Source organism: Salvelinus sp. IW2-2015, linkage group LG11 (assembly GCF_002910315.2).
Source record: "Salvelinus sp. IW2-2015 linkage group LG11, ASM291031v2, whole genome shotgun sequence".
NCBI classification, from domain to species: Eukaryota; Metazoa; Chordata; class Actinopteri; order Salmoniformes; family Salmonidae; genus Salvelinus; species Salvelinus sp. IW2-2015.
The window spans coordinates 38,349,903-38,365,798 of NC_036851.1; the positions used below are offsets into that span (position 1 = coordinate 38,349,903).

General features: G+C 40.8%; 1 protein-coding gene across 1 annotated transcript in view; it reads right to left on the reverse strand.

Moving 5' to 3' along the window:
• The window catches only part of LOC111970714 (neurofascin-like), a 69,048-nt gene extending 54,724 nt beyond the window's left edge, over positions 1 to 14,324 (reverse strand). The window contains 1 exon segment of the mRNA XM_070445718.1: positions 14,219 to 14,324. The gene's annotated coding sequence lies outside the window, so the exon portion shown is untranslated.
• Between the last annotated feature and the right edge of the window lie 1,572 nt (positions 14,325 to 15,896).

Below are 15,896 nucleotides of genomic sequence, written 5' to 3' on the forward strand. Positions count from 1 at the left end.
ACACCACATTTTCAGGTCTTAGCCTACACATTCTATCCAGGTATTGAGGTCCAGGGGCCTTTGTGGATTGGCCACCTCAAATTACCTTGATTTTGTTGTCTTTAAGCCATTTTGCCCCACAACTTGGAAAGTAATTGCTTGGGTCCATTGTCCATGTTGGAAGACCAATTTCGGCGACCAAGCTTTAACTTCCTAACTGATGTTTTGAGATGTTGTTTCAATATATCCACCTATTTTTCCTTCCCTCCATGATGCATCTATTTTGGGATGCACACCAGTCCCCCTGCAGCAACAAGCACCCACATACCATGATGCTGCCACCCCCATTGCTTCACGGTTGGGATGTGTGTTCTTCTGGCTTGCAAGCCTTCCCCCTTTTTCCTCCAAACATATGATGGTCATTATGGCAAACAGTTTTATTTTTGTTTCATCAGACCAGAGGACATTTCTCCCAAAAAATACGATCTTTTGTCCCCATGTGCAGTTGCAAACCATGGTCTTGGCTATTTTTGGTGGTTTTGGAGGCAGTGGCTTCTTCCTGCTGAGCGGCCTTTCAGGTTATGTTCATAATAGGACTCGTTTAACTGTGGATATAGGATACTTTGTAACCTGTTTCTCCAGCATCTTCACAAAGTCTTGTGTTGTTCTGGATTGATTTGTACTTTCGCACCAAAGTCTAACGTTCATCTCTAGAGAACGACAGACAGGAAACGCGTTTTTACTGTGGATATAGATACTTTGTACCTGTTTTCTCCAGCATCTTCACAAGTCCTTTGCTGTTGTTCTGGGATTGATTTGTACTTTTCGCACCAAAGTACGTTCATCTCTAGGAGACGAGACAGAACGCGTCTCCTTCCTGAGCGGTATGACGGCTGCATGGTCCAATGGTGTTTATACTTGCATACTATTGTTTGTACAGATGAGCATGGTACCTTCAGGCATTTGGAAATTGTTCCCAAGGATGAACCAGACTTGTGGAGGTCTACAATTTTTTTTCTGAGGTCTTGGCTGATTTCTATTGATTTTCCCATGATGTCAAGCAAAGAGGCACTGAGTTTGGTAGGTAGGCCTTGAAATACATCCAAAGGTATACCTCCAATTGACTCAAATTATGTCAATTAGCCTATTAGAAGCTTATAAAGCCATGACATCATTTTCTGGAATTTTCCAAGTTGTTTAAAGGCACAGTCAACTTAGTGTATGTATACTTCTGACCCACTGGAATTGTGATACAGTGAATTATAAGTGAAATAATCTGTCTGTACACAATTGTTGGAAATATGACTTGTCTCATCCACAAAGTAGATGTCCTAACCGACTTGCCAAAACTATAGTTTGTTAACAAGACATTTGTGGAGTGGTTGAAAAACTAGTTTTAATGACTCCAACCTAAGTGTATGTAAACTTCCGACTTCAACTGTATCTTGCATTAGTCATCTCATATGTATATACTGTATTTTGGTGCTCTGACATTGCTCGTCCATATATTTATATATTCTTAATTCCATTCCTTTACCTAGATCTGTGTGTATTAGGTATTTGTTGTGAAATTGTTAGATATTACTTGTTAGATTTTGCTGCACTGTCGGAACTAGAAGCACAAGCATTTCGCTACACCCGCAATAACATCTGCTAAACACGTGTATGTGTATGATTTGATTTGATATCCTCTTTGATATCCCCTGTGTCCTCACTGAATAAAACAGGAAAGACTCAGACCTGTGAAGAGAGAGAGAGAGAGACACATAGATAATTTATTTAAATCAATAGAAAACCAGGAGTCTCAAAAGCTCTCTATCTATCCAGATCTGCTGACGGTTCATTGATCTCTTTGTTTTCATCAACGCAGGAAGACAGTAAGGGAGGAGAGGAATACCTCACTAACACACCCCTCAGGAGTCTACCACAGAGATACAGTGTGTGTGTGTGTCTGACACTGAGCCAAACACACTCATCTCATGCCTCTGTTGATTCATGGAGTGTGTTTAAAGAAGTGTGTTGTCTGTGAGCTAAGCAGTCAAGGCCTCAGGGTTTACAACATGCTCACCAGGGGAGAAACAACTAAAAAATAAAGAGCAGAGAGAGTAGAGAACAGAGATAGGAGAGAGAACAGAGATAGGAGAGAAAACAGAGAGAACAGAGAATTTCAAGCAGACAACCTAAGAAAATAAACAACAATGACAATTGGTTTGATGAAGAATGCAACAACCGAAGAAAGAAATTGAGAATCCTATCCAACCAAAAACATAGAGACCTAGAAAATCTGAGTCTATGCCTTCACTATGGTGAAGCACTAAAACAATACAGAAATACAATACGGTAAAAGAAGGAACAGCATGTCAGAAATAAGCTCAATGTAATTGAAGAATCCATAGAATCTAACCACTTCTGGGAAAACTGGAACACATTAAGCAAAAAACAACACAAAGAGCTATTTATCCAAAACGGAGATGTGTGGATAAACCACTTCTCCAATCTTTTTGGCTCTATAACAAAGAACAAACAGTAAAAACATATACATGATCAATTACAAATCTTAGAATCAGCTATTAAAGACTACCAGAACCCACTGGATTCTCAAACGACCCTGAATGAACGACAGGACAAAATACAAACCCTCCAATCCATTAAGGCCTGAGGTGTTGATGGTATCCCCAATGAAATTATAAAATATACAGACAACAAATTCCACTTGGCTATATTTAAACTCTTTAACATCATCCTCAGCTCTGGCATCTTCCCCAATATTTGGAACCAAATACTGATAACCCCAATCCACAAAAGTGGAGACAAATTTGACCCCAATAACTACCGTGGGATATGGGTCAACATCAAACTTGGGAAAATCCTCTGCATTATCATTGACAGCAGACCTGTACATTTCCTCAGTGAAAACAATGTACAAATGTCAAATTGGGTTTTTACCAAATTACCGTATGACAGACCACGTATTCACCCTGCACACCCTAATAGACAAACAAACAAACAAKACAAAACAAAAGCAAAGTCTTCTCATGTTTTGCGGACATAAAAAAAGCTTTTGACTCAATTTGGTATGAGGGTCCGTTATGCAAATTGATGGAAAGTGGTGTTGGGGGGAAAACATCCGACATTAGAAAATCTATGGAACACAAACAAGTATGCGGTTAAAATTGGCAAAAAGCACAAACATTTCTTTCCGAGGGGCCGTGGGGTGAGACAGGGAAGCTTAAGCCCCACCCTCTTCAACATATATATCAACAAATTGGAGAGGGCACTAGAACAGTCTGCAGCACCTGGCCTCACTCTACTAAAATTTGAAGTCAAATGTCTACTGTTTGCTGATTATCTGGTGCTTCTGTCCCCAACCAAGGAAGTCCTACAGCAGCACCTAGAGCTTCTGCACAGATTCTATTAGACCTGGGCCCTGACAGTAAATCTCCTTAAGAAAAAAATGATGGTGTCCAAAAAAGGTCCAGTTCCCAGGACCACAAATACAAATTCCATCTACACACCGTTGCCCTAGAGCACACAAAATATTATATGTACAGTACCTCGGCCTAAACATCAGCGCCATAGGTAACTTCCACAAAGCTGTGAACGATCTGAGAGACAAGGCGAGAAGGGCCTTCTATGCCATCAAAAGGAACATAACATTTTACATACCAATTAGGATCTGGCTATATTTCAGTTATAACCCATTGCCCTTTATGGTTGTGAGGTATGGGGTCCGCTCACCAACCAATAATTCACAAAATGGGACAAACACCAAATTGAGACTCTGCATGCAGAATTCTGCAAAAATATCCTGTGTAACATGTAAAACACCAAATAATGCACGCAGAGCAGAATTAGGCCGATACCCGCTAATMATCAAAATCCAGAAAAGATCCGTTAAATTCTACAACCACCTAAAAGGAAGCGATTCCCAAACCTTCCATAACAAAGCCATCACTTACAGAGAGATGAACCTGGAGAAGAGTTCCCTATGCAAGCTGGTCCTGGGGCTCTGTTCACAAACACAAGCAGACCCCACAGAGCCCCAGGACAGCAACACAATTAGACCCAACAAAATCATGAGAAAAAATATATATAATTACTTGACACATTAGAAAGAATTCACAAAAAAACTGAGCAAACTAGAATGCTATTTGGCCCTAAACAGAGTGTACACAGTGGCAGAACACCTGACCACTGTAACTGACACAAAATGAAGGAAAGCTTTTACTATGTACAGACTCAGTGAGCATAGCCTTGCTATTGAGAAAGGTCGCTGTAGGAAGACCTAGCTCTCAAGAGAAGACAGGCACACTGCCCACAAAATGAGGTGAAAACCCATATTTATTTATTTTCCCTTTCTTACTTTAACTATTTTCACATTGTTACAAGTACTTTTCTGGTTAACAACTAAATGAATGAATGAACGTATGAATGAATGAATGAATGAATGAACGGATGAATAGTGGATGATTGGATGAATGAATGATTGAACATATGAATGAATTAACATGAATATGCTGTGGCCTTTCTTTCTGCATCGTTATTTGATGAGCTTTCGTCATTGTCAGCGACTCCTGTGAATAGCTCATGCAAAATGACAGGCCCATTACTTACTTACTCAGAGCTTCTTACAGTAATCAGAACTGAGTTATGAAAACTAGGGAAATACACACACACACACACACTCTCAATTGGCTTATGGGATCTCCAAAATTACATTAAGTTCATATTTATATAAAAAAATCTGAGTTTACATTGGCGCGTTACATTCACTAGTTCCAAAAACATCAAGTGATTTTGCATAGCCACATCGGTTCAACAGAAATACTGATCATAAATGTAGATGATAATACAATTTATCCACATGGAATTATAGATATACCTCTCCTTAATGCAACCGCTGTGTCAGATTTAAAAAAAACTTTACGGAAAAAGCAAACCATGCAATAATCTGAGACGGAGCTCAGAACAATAGCCAAATTAGCCGCCATGTTGGAYTCAACAGAAACCAGAAATTACATGATAAATATTCCCTTACCTTTGAGGATCTTTATCAGAATGCACTCCCAGGAATCCTAGTTCCACAATAAATCGTTGTTTTGTTCGATAATGTCCATTACTTATGTCCAAGTAGCTACTTTTGCTTGCATGTGTAGTACACGTGTCCAAACGCTCGCGCAGATGCAGGCAAACGTCGGACGAAAACTTCAAAAAGTTATATTACAAGTCGAATAAACTGGTCAAACTAAGAAGATAATCAATCTTCAGGATGTTGTTATCATATATATCCAATAAAGTTCCAACCGGAGCATTCCTTCTGTCTGTAGAAGTTATGGAACGCAAGGCGATATCATGAGGCATGCGCGTGACCAGGAACTGGCAATCTGCCAGACCAGTGACTCATTCCCCTCTCATCCGGCCCCACAACACAGTATAAACTTCATTCAACGTTCTAACGACTGTTGACATCTAGTGGAAGGCGTAGGAAGTGCAAACAGATCCATATATTACAGGGAATTGAATAGGCGATGAGTTTAACATCGACCAGTCTCAGAATTTCCACTTCCTGTTTGGATTTTTTCTCAGGTTTTTGCCTGCAATATGAGTTCTGTTATACTCACAGACATAATTCAAACAGTTTTAGAAACTTCAGAGTGTTTTCTATCCAATATGAATAATAATATGCATATATTAGTAGCTGGGACTGAGGAGCAGGCCGTTTACTCTGGGCACCTTTCATCCAAGCTACTCAATACTGCTCTGCAGCCATAAGAAGTTAAAGAGTTTAAATATAGCCAATTGGAATTTGTTGTCTGTATATTTTATCATTTAATTGAGGATACCATCAACACCACATGCCTTTTTGGGTTGGAGAGTTTTTATTTTGTCCTGTAGTTCATTCAAGGTAATTAGAGAATCCAGTGAATTCTGGTAGTCTTTAATTGTTGATTCTAAGATTTGTATTTGATCATGTATATGTTTTTGCAGTTTGTTCATTGCCAAAAATATTGGAGAAGTGGTTTACTCATACATCTCCATTTTTGATAGATAACTCTTCGTGTTGTTGTTAGTTTAGTGTTTTCCAATTTTCACAGAAGTGGTTCGAGTCTATGGATTCTCAATTACATTGAGCTGATTTCTGACGTGCTGTTCATTCTTTTTTTCACCATAGTGAAGAAGTAGACTCAGGTTTTCTGGGTCTCTACTCTCTCTCTCTCTCTGACTTAAAGTATCCTGCAGGCCTTCCTGCAGTAGAGATCTACACACACACTTATCTGGACAGGCAGTGAAGTTATGTAGGTTATCACCATGCTGCCCGGGCCTTTGGGCACGTGTGTTACAGTAGGCTATGCTACAGAGTGGAAATGTTTAATAGTGTGTCTTACAGTAGCAGCCATTTCCTAAGGGGCTTTGAGTACGTATAACACACACATAGTGACAACACACACACACACACGAATCACACACACTGAGATGGAGTAATGTAGGTTAAGCGCCTGGCTCACGGGCACAACATCTGCATCCCCACCTGGGAACAAAATACTTTGACTTCCTGCTCTCCTCCCCCCCCCCCCCCCCCTCTCATTTCTTCCTCTCCTCATCAATTCCCTTCTCCTCTCATCTTTTCTGTTATTGTGGGTTACGTGGCTTTGTCAGAGGGTTGCCAGGCAATAAGCGTTACCTTCCTGTGTTCCCCTGTGACACACAGAACAGTTATCTAGAAGAGTCTAGAACACTAAAGTCACTGGTGAACACTAAAGTCAGAAGGTGATGTTCAGTTAAAGCTCTAACATGTGGGCTACAACATGGGCTTTTCTCTGACTGGCCTGTTTGCTGTATATGGTGTTTTTTTATTCTGCTGATTGGTTTATCTAACGACACACATACACACAGCGACCAGCGTGATGAGACGAAAACGCTTAGCAGGCGTTGTGACACCACACACATGGTGAAAATATTAACTTTACATGACAGAGGAGGAAAGTCATCAGAGACAAATCTCTGTTACATAAAACACTGGGCTTAGAATGGCAGGGATGGAGGGATGGAGACCGAGGGAGTGAGAGGGGGAGAGAAGGGGAGGGAGATATGATGAGAGAAAGGGATGGAGAGAGAAGGATAGAGAGGGGGGAGGATATATGGAGATCGGAGGATGAGAGAATAAAGTGTTAGAGGAAGCAAATATGCCTACAATATTCTGCTGCCTTAAAATGCATCAATGTGTCTTCTGCTGCCTTACAATATATCACATCACTGTGTCTTCTGCTGCCTTACAATACATCACATCACTGTGTCTTCTGCTGCCTTACAATACATCACATCACTGTGTCTTCTGCTGCCTTACAATCATCTAATCACTGGTGCTTCTGCTGCCTTACAATAATCACATCACTGTGTCTTCTGCTGCCTTACAATACATCAATACATCATAACACTGTGTCTTCTGCTGCCTTACAATTACATCACATCCTTGTCTTCGCTGCCTTACAATACATCACATCACTGTGTCTTCTGCTGCCTTCAATACATCAATACATCAAACTGTGTCTTCTGCTGCCTTACAATACATCAATCACGGTGTCTTCCTTGCTGCCTTACAATACATCACATCACTGTGTCTTCTGCTGCCTTACAATACATCACACTATGTGTCTTCTGCTGCCTTACAATACATCAATACATCACATCACTGTGTCCTGCTGCCTTACAATACATCACATCACTGTGTCTTCTGCTGCTTACAATACTCACATCACTGTGTCTCTGCTGCCTTACAATACATCATACACTGTGTCTTCTTGCTGCCTTACAATACATCAATACATCATACACTTGGTCTTCTGCTGCCTTACAATACATAAACATCATAACACTGTGTCTTCTGCTGCCTTACAATACATCACATCACTGTGTCTTCTGCTGCTTACAATACATCACATCACTGTGTCTTCTGCTGCCTTACAAATACATCATCACACTGTGTCTTCTGCTGCCTTACAATAATCAATACATATAACACTGTGTCTTCTGCTGCCTTACAATACATCAATACATCATATCACTGTGTCTTCTGCTGCCTTACAATACATCACATCACTGTGTCTCTTGCTGCCTACAATACATCAATCACTGTGTCTTCTGTGCCTTACATACTCAATACATCACATCACTGTGTCTTCTGCTGCCTTACAATACATCAATACATCACATCACTGTGTCTTCTGCTGCCTTACAATTACATCACATCACTGTGTCTTCTGCTGCTTTACAATACATCAATACATCATAACACTGTGTCTTCTGCTGCCTTACAATACATCACATCACTGTGTCTTCTGCTGCCTTACAATACATCATATCACTGTGTCTTCTGCTGCCTTACAATACATCAATACATCATCCACTGTGTCTTCTGCTGCCTTACAATACATCACATCACTGTGTCTTCTGCTGCCTTACAATACATCACATCACTGTGTCTTCTGCTGCTTACAATACATCACATCACTGTGTCTTCTGCTGCCTTACATAACTCAATACATCATAACACTTGTGTCTTCTGCTGCTTACAATAAATCACATATAATCACTGTGTCTTCTGCTGCCTTACAATACATCAACATCATAAACTGTGTCTTCTGCTGCCTTACAATACATCACATCACTGTGTCTTCTGCTGCCTTACAATACATCACATCACTGTGTCTTCTGCTGCCTTACAATACATCATATCACTGTGTCTTCTGCTGCCTTACAATACATCAATACATCATACACTGTGTCTTCTGCTGCTTACAATACATCATATCACTGTGTCTTCTGCTGCCTTAATACATCAATACATCATACACACTGTGTCTTCTGCTGCCTTACAATAATCACATACTGTGTCTCTGCTGCCTTACAATACATCACATCACGTGTCTTCTGCTGCCTTACAATACATCACATCACTGTGTCTTCTGCTGCCTTACAATACATCAATACATCATAACACTGTGTCTTCTGCTGCCTTACAATACATCATATCAACTGGTGTCTTCTGCTGCCTTACAATACAAATCAACATCACTGTGTCTTCTGCTGCTTTACAATACATCAATCACTGTGTCTTCTGCTGCCTTACAATCATATAACATGTGTCTTCTGCTGCCTTTACAATACATCACTATCACGTGTCTTTCTGTGCTTAACAAATAATCACATCACTGTGTCTTCTGCTGCCTTACAATACATCATATCACTGTGACAGATTGACTATGAGTCCCAATCTACTACCTCAGTACTCACTATGCATCCTGGACTGACATATACAGTCTCTTTTCCCTGTCTATCTGAGAGAACATGTCCAGTCCTATAGTGAGAATACTTTCTGATCTGCCCACAAGGGTAGTCGAGAAGGGGGATGAAGAGGGAGGTGAGGAGATGAGAGGAACGGGGGATGGTGAGGTTGATTTGAAGGCTCCAATATTAACAGTGAAAGGCCATCTGTATGCATTTGGCCTCTCCTCTGTCCACTCCTCTGTCATATCACACACACTTTCTAAGAAGCCCTGTGTAACAGTCCTTTGTTGTTGTTTTTACAGTTGATTTTTTCTATCATATTTTAAATAACTTGCATAAAATACACTTTATGATACTGTCATGAAGCATTATGACCATCCTGTGTCACTTTACTTGGACTAAGAAAATACACTTTATGACCCAGTCAAAAAGCTTTATGACCATCATAATCATATAACGGTGACTAACCCCATTCCGTACAAATTTGCGCAATTGCGACATTCAAACGAGGCTGCAATGAAAACTAATTTGACTGAAGCGACTGTGTTGACATCAACATCTGGGGTGTGAATTACATTTCTATTRAAGCATTGATTGACATGGTAATGGTCCAATAGTATTGGAGAAAAGTTGAAGAAACGGACCCCTCCGACGCTGTACATTAAATTGTGACGTGTCATGACGTAACGTACAGCATGCATAAAGCAACTCATTCTGTGTCTTACAGCCTCTCTCCACCAGGTGTAGAYCTTCTGTCGCTGTTTAAAAATAAGAAAGGGACAGGGACAGGGTCATTTTTTGCATCATCAGTGCAAGCCATCATGACTCTCAAAAGCCACGACAGCTGCTGTTTACTTCTGAAGATAACTTCAGAGTCGCCCTAAAAACCCGATTTAAATTCAACACAAACCTTCAAATAGGTATGTAATGACAGATTATAAAAAACTCTTTATAGTGTTTTATTTACATTTTAGAGGTGATAAGGTGATAAGTTGGACAGATCGGGTGAAAAAAGCCGTTTGGGCCTCTGTACGCCTATGAAGATATTCCATAAAGAATCTACCGTTTCCAGCTACAAAAGTCATTTACAACATTAACAATGTCTACACTGTATTTCTGATCAATTTGATGTTATTTTAATGGACAAAAAATGTGCTTTTCTTTCAAAAACAAGGACATTTCTAAGTGACCCCAAACTTTTGAACGATAGAGTCTCTCTCCCTTTCACTATGACGCAATATGTTTTGCTTCCGCACCCGTCATTTAAAAAAAAGACCCAACGGAGCTCATTGCCTTCTTGAATCATGCAGAGATGGGCATCATGAAGGGCTCGTCATTGGTTTGTTGGAAAGGGGAAAAATTGTCCTTTACAATGGTATTGATAGTTGATCTGGAAGTATTACGTTTTTTGAGCTCTAAAATAAGGTCAATTGTACGGAAATGTATGGTAGATGTACATTTTTCTTGGGTAGCTACCAATTCTATGTGGCTTGCTAGCTAGCTAGTTAGCCTTATTGACTTACTATGGACTTACGGTACCCATTCACTGAACTGTCTCCAGCCAGGACAATAATGGCAATAGAGACGAAACAAGATATACACAAAACAACCATTTTACTTCATAACTATCAGCTAGCTATATGTGAATCATAATAAATGGAGCTAACCAAATAGTATAGAAGGCAAAAATTACCTAATATTACCTAATATTATGCAAGATAGAAGGCAATTCATTATGGCTAGCTAGCTAACAATGATTCATGGGATATCTGGCTAGTTAACAGTACTAGTAGCTAGCCAGTTACCCCTATTGACTTATTATGGGTAAACATGCCAAAATGAACACAATGTATGAGTAAACTGCCTGCTACTCAGTCCCAGTTGCTAATATATGCATATTATTAGTAGATTTGGATAGAAAACACTCTGAAGTTTCTAAAACTGAGAAAAATCCAACCAGGAAGTGGGAAATCTGAGGATTGTAGTTTTTCAACTCTTGGCCTATCAAATACACAGTGTCTATGGGGTCATGTTGCACTTTCTAAGGCTTCCACTAGATGTCAACAGTCTTTAGAACCTTGTTTGATGGTTCTACTGTGAAGTGGGGGCGAATGAGAGGGGATTGAGTAAGGTCTCTCCCAGAGTGCCATGAGCTGACCATGCGCGTTCACATGAGAGTGAGCTCCGTTCCATCGCTCATCTGAAGTCAATGTAATTCTCCGGTTGGAACGTTATTCAAGATTTATGTTAACAACATTCTAAAGATTAATTCAATACATCGTTTGACATGTTTCTACTGACTGTTATGGAACTTTTGGATTTGTTCGCTCCTAGTGATCGCGCGTCATGAATTTGGAATACTGGGCTAAACGCGCAAAACAAAAAGGAAGTATTTGGACATAAAGATTAACTTTATCGAACAAATCAAACATTTATTGTGGACCTGGGATTCCTGGAGTGCATTCTGATGAAGATCATCAAAGGTAATGAATATTTATAATGCTATTTCTGACTTCTGTTGACTCCAACATGGCGGATATCGTTTGCTTGATTTGTTGTCTGAGCGCCGTACTCAGATTATTGCATGGTTTGCTTTTTCCGGAAAGTTTTTTTGAAATCTGACACAGCGGTTGCATTCAGGAGAAGTATATCTTTAATTCTGTGATTAACACTTGTATCTTTTATCAATGTTTATTATGAGTATTTCTGTAAATTGATGTGGCTCTGTGCAAATTCACGGATATTTTGGAGGCAAAGCCAAATGTAAACTGAGGTTTTGGATATTAAATATGAACTTGATCGAACAAAACATACATGTATTGTGTAACATGTTGTCCCGGGAGTGTCATCTGATGAAGAATATCAAAGGTTAGTGATTCATTTTATCTCTATTTCTGCTTTTTGTGACTCCTCTCTTTGGTTGGAAAATGGCTGTATGCTTTCTGTGACTAGTTGCTGACATAATGATATGTTCTGCTTTCGCCGAAAATACTTTTTCAAATCGGACACTGTGGTTGGATTAACGAGAAGTTTATCTTTAAAATGGTGTCTAATACTTGTATGTTTGAGAAATTTGAATTATGAGATTTCTGTTGATTGAATTTGGCGCCCTGCAATATCATTGGCTGTTGGCGAGGCGGAACCCCGTTGCCAGACAGGTTAACATATCAAGATACAATGTTGTAGTCAGGCAACATATAAGAAGTGAAAAGGCAACATTCCATTCCGAAGTCAGTGTATTTTCTCTCGCTTCAGCTCATGTTGTGTAATTTTGTACGTAATGGCTTCATATTTCGTGGCATACTTTCCGTTGAAGCTTGCATCGATGCATGCTTCAAAAATATGTACAAACGGAGTACGCATTCAAAAAGTGCCCTCCATGCGCCGTTTCGCATACTTTGATTTGGCCTCGTACTCCGACCCTCCCGTGCTCCAATTTGCGAGCTTGGCGCACGGTAGTATGRATTTTGAGAAACACCCTAGGATTTTGAATGGGAATCAATTGTTTGGTCCCCACAAAGATAGTAAAACAAACGTGTGTGTGTGTCCGACTGACTAATGGTCAGATAAGGTGTTCTAACACAAAGAACTCCCGTTTTTCTGACAGCATCTCAAAGCTGGAACACCGCTGACAACACAGAACACACACACACAGTTGCATCAATACTGACAGCAGACAGCAGCATGAACAGGTTACCAAACACACTGGGAGAGACAAGAATCCATCAGCAGGTAAGTGCGCTTACACGCACATGCGCACACACAAACGCACACACAAACGCACACACATGCACGCACACACTCAGATTCACACGCACAAACTCACATTCACAGGCACACACGCATGGGAGAGTCATGACAATGGCATCACCAGGCATCAACAGAGAGGCAGAAGGAGTAGCCATTGTAGCCATACACAGTACGCACCAATACAGCAGACGCTCAGTACAGACAGACAGAGTATGAATGATAAAGGGGCAATCTGCAGCTGCTACATCAATTGTTTTACTTATAAATGAATGATATATACCAATTGATTATTGAAGAATATAACTTATAAATGCCTATTGAGCTTAGTTCAACAGTCAGAACCCAAAATATAAGCTTGTTCTATTCTAATATTTGTAAACATTGTAAATTTAAACAAACACGGTATAGCTTCAAAACGTTTAAAACTATCATTTTGATATCTTGGATGGTTAGTCCTTGCATCCTCCATAGCTCTGTCTATCAATTTGAGAGTGGTTACATTTCACTAGGCCCATCCCTCAGCTTTTTACCAAAACAGAGGCAGGGAAATGTATTTATTATGGTTTCAACTGCGGATTGCCCCTTTAAAGAGACAGAGTATGATGGGCAATGGGCAGCAGTGACATGTACACTTGACTACACTGGTTTGTCAATACCAGCAATCAACTGTGTCAGACACATTAAGAGTGTGTGTGTATCTGGTAGTATTGACACTGCTACACACACTGTTAATAAATTATAGAAATGTCCTTTCTGTCTTACAAAACTTACAATATAGCAAACCACCATACAATTATGTGACGGACAAATGACAGAATACACAAGATAGACAAACTAACCACCTCATTGCTCAGATGATTGATTACAAGATGATTAAAAAGAAGAAATAAAACAGCTTCTGTGTTGGACAATGACAAATGGACCAGTTTGATGAAAACCATTTCAATGTTCCTCAAAAGAGGATTGGAAGGATTTTTCATGTTCATGAACGACAACATTATTGTATGAAAATTTCAACAAGAAGATKATCAGAAACAGTTTTTACAAATAAAAAAATCATATTTTAAAAGCCTACAAAGCACGGTAGAGTGAACATGTGTAGCCATGAGAAAAATATGAGCAGAGCTCTCTAACAAAAACCTCTTTCCGCCTGGCACAGACAGCTCAACACACACACACACACCTCTAAAGAGAGACAAGTTACCTCTCTTGGAGACAGTTTCCTGACCAGGTGAAATACTACTTCACTCTCTCTCTCTATCCTCCTAGCTCTGACTCGTTCCACATCCAGACACACACACACACACACGCACACGCACACGCACACGCACACGCACACACACACACACACACAGACACAGATCCTCCATCTGCCACCGCCCCCTTGCCTTCTCCATGCCCACCTCATGAATTATTAATTAGCCCCAGGGCATACACGCTCCACTGCTTGAACGGACACACACACGCACCCACGCAGGCTCGCTCACAGACAAATACACACTTACAGCTTACACACACATACACACAGAGCCAAACCCAGCCAAAGACACACAGATGCATCTACACACAAGCACGCTCAAGCACACACACGTACAAACATGAACACATGAAAGCCCAAACACACGTCATCCATGCGTGAAAACACATGCAGAGCATGCTCACACTCCTATATAAAGACACAGTCAATCATGCATTGAACACAGACCACAAAACACACATTAACACTTGCCCATACACACACACACACACACAACACACACCACACACACAACACACACACACACACACCACACACACACACACACCACACACACACACACACACACACCACACACACACAACACACACACACACACAGGCTCGTCCATGCGAGCTGTTCCATCCTCCCAGGCGTAGCTGGAGATGTAGCCCATCGAGGATGAACCTCAGCTGGGAGGGATTACAGCACTGTCATGGCCAACCCTGCCACGGCTGGAGGGGTCAGGCAGGCCAGAGAGATCGTGTGGGTGGGTGTATGTTTATCAGACCACGCCTCCATGCTGCTCCTCCCTTCCCATAGGCAGAACCTCAAACGTGAAGTACCCGTGGTAAGGACTGTTAAACGCTGGTCTGACCAATCGGAATCCATGCTTCAATATTGTTTTGATCACACGGACTGGGATATGTTCCAGGTTGCCTCTGAGCATAACATTGACGTATACACACACATGTTGACAGAGTTCATCAGGAAGTGTATTGGGGATGTTGTTCCCACTGTGAAGTTTAAAACCTACCCAAACCAAAAACCGTGGATAGATAGCATCACTTGAGCAAAACTGAAAGCGCAAACCACCGCATTTAACAACAGCAAGGTGGCTGGAAAAATGGTTGAGTACAAACAGTTCAGATATGCCCTTCATAAGGCAATCAAAATCTCAGTACAGAGACAAAGTGGAGTCGCAATTCAATGGCTCAGGCACGAGACGTATATGGCAGGGACTCCGGACAATCACCAATTATAAAGGGAAAACACAGAAGTCTTGCTCCCGGACAAGCTAAACACCTTCTTTGCCCACTTTGAGCTCTCGTTCTCCTTGGCCGACATGAGTAAGACATTTAAGCGTGTTAACACTCGCAAGGCTGCCGGCCCAGACGGCATCCCTAGCCGTGTCCTCAGAGCATGCGCAGACCAGCTGGCTGGAGTGTTTACAGACATTTTCAATCTCTCCCTATCCCAGTCTGTTGTCCCCACTTGCTATAAAATGTCCACCATTGTTCCTGTACCCAAGACAGCGAAGATAACTGAACTAAATGACTATCGCCCCATAGCACTCACTTCTGTCATCATGAAGTGCTTTAAGAGGCGAGTTAAGGATCATATCACCTCCACCTTACCTGTCACC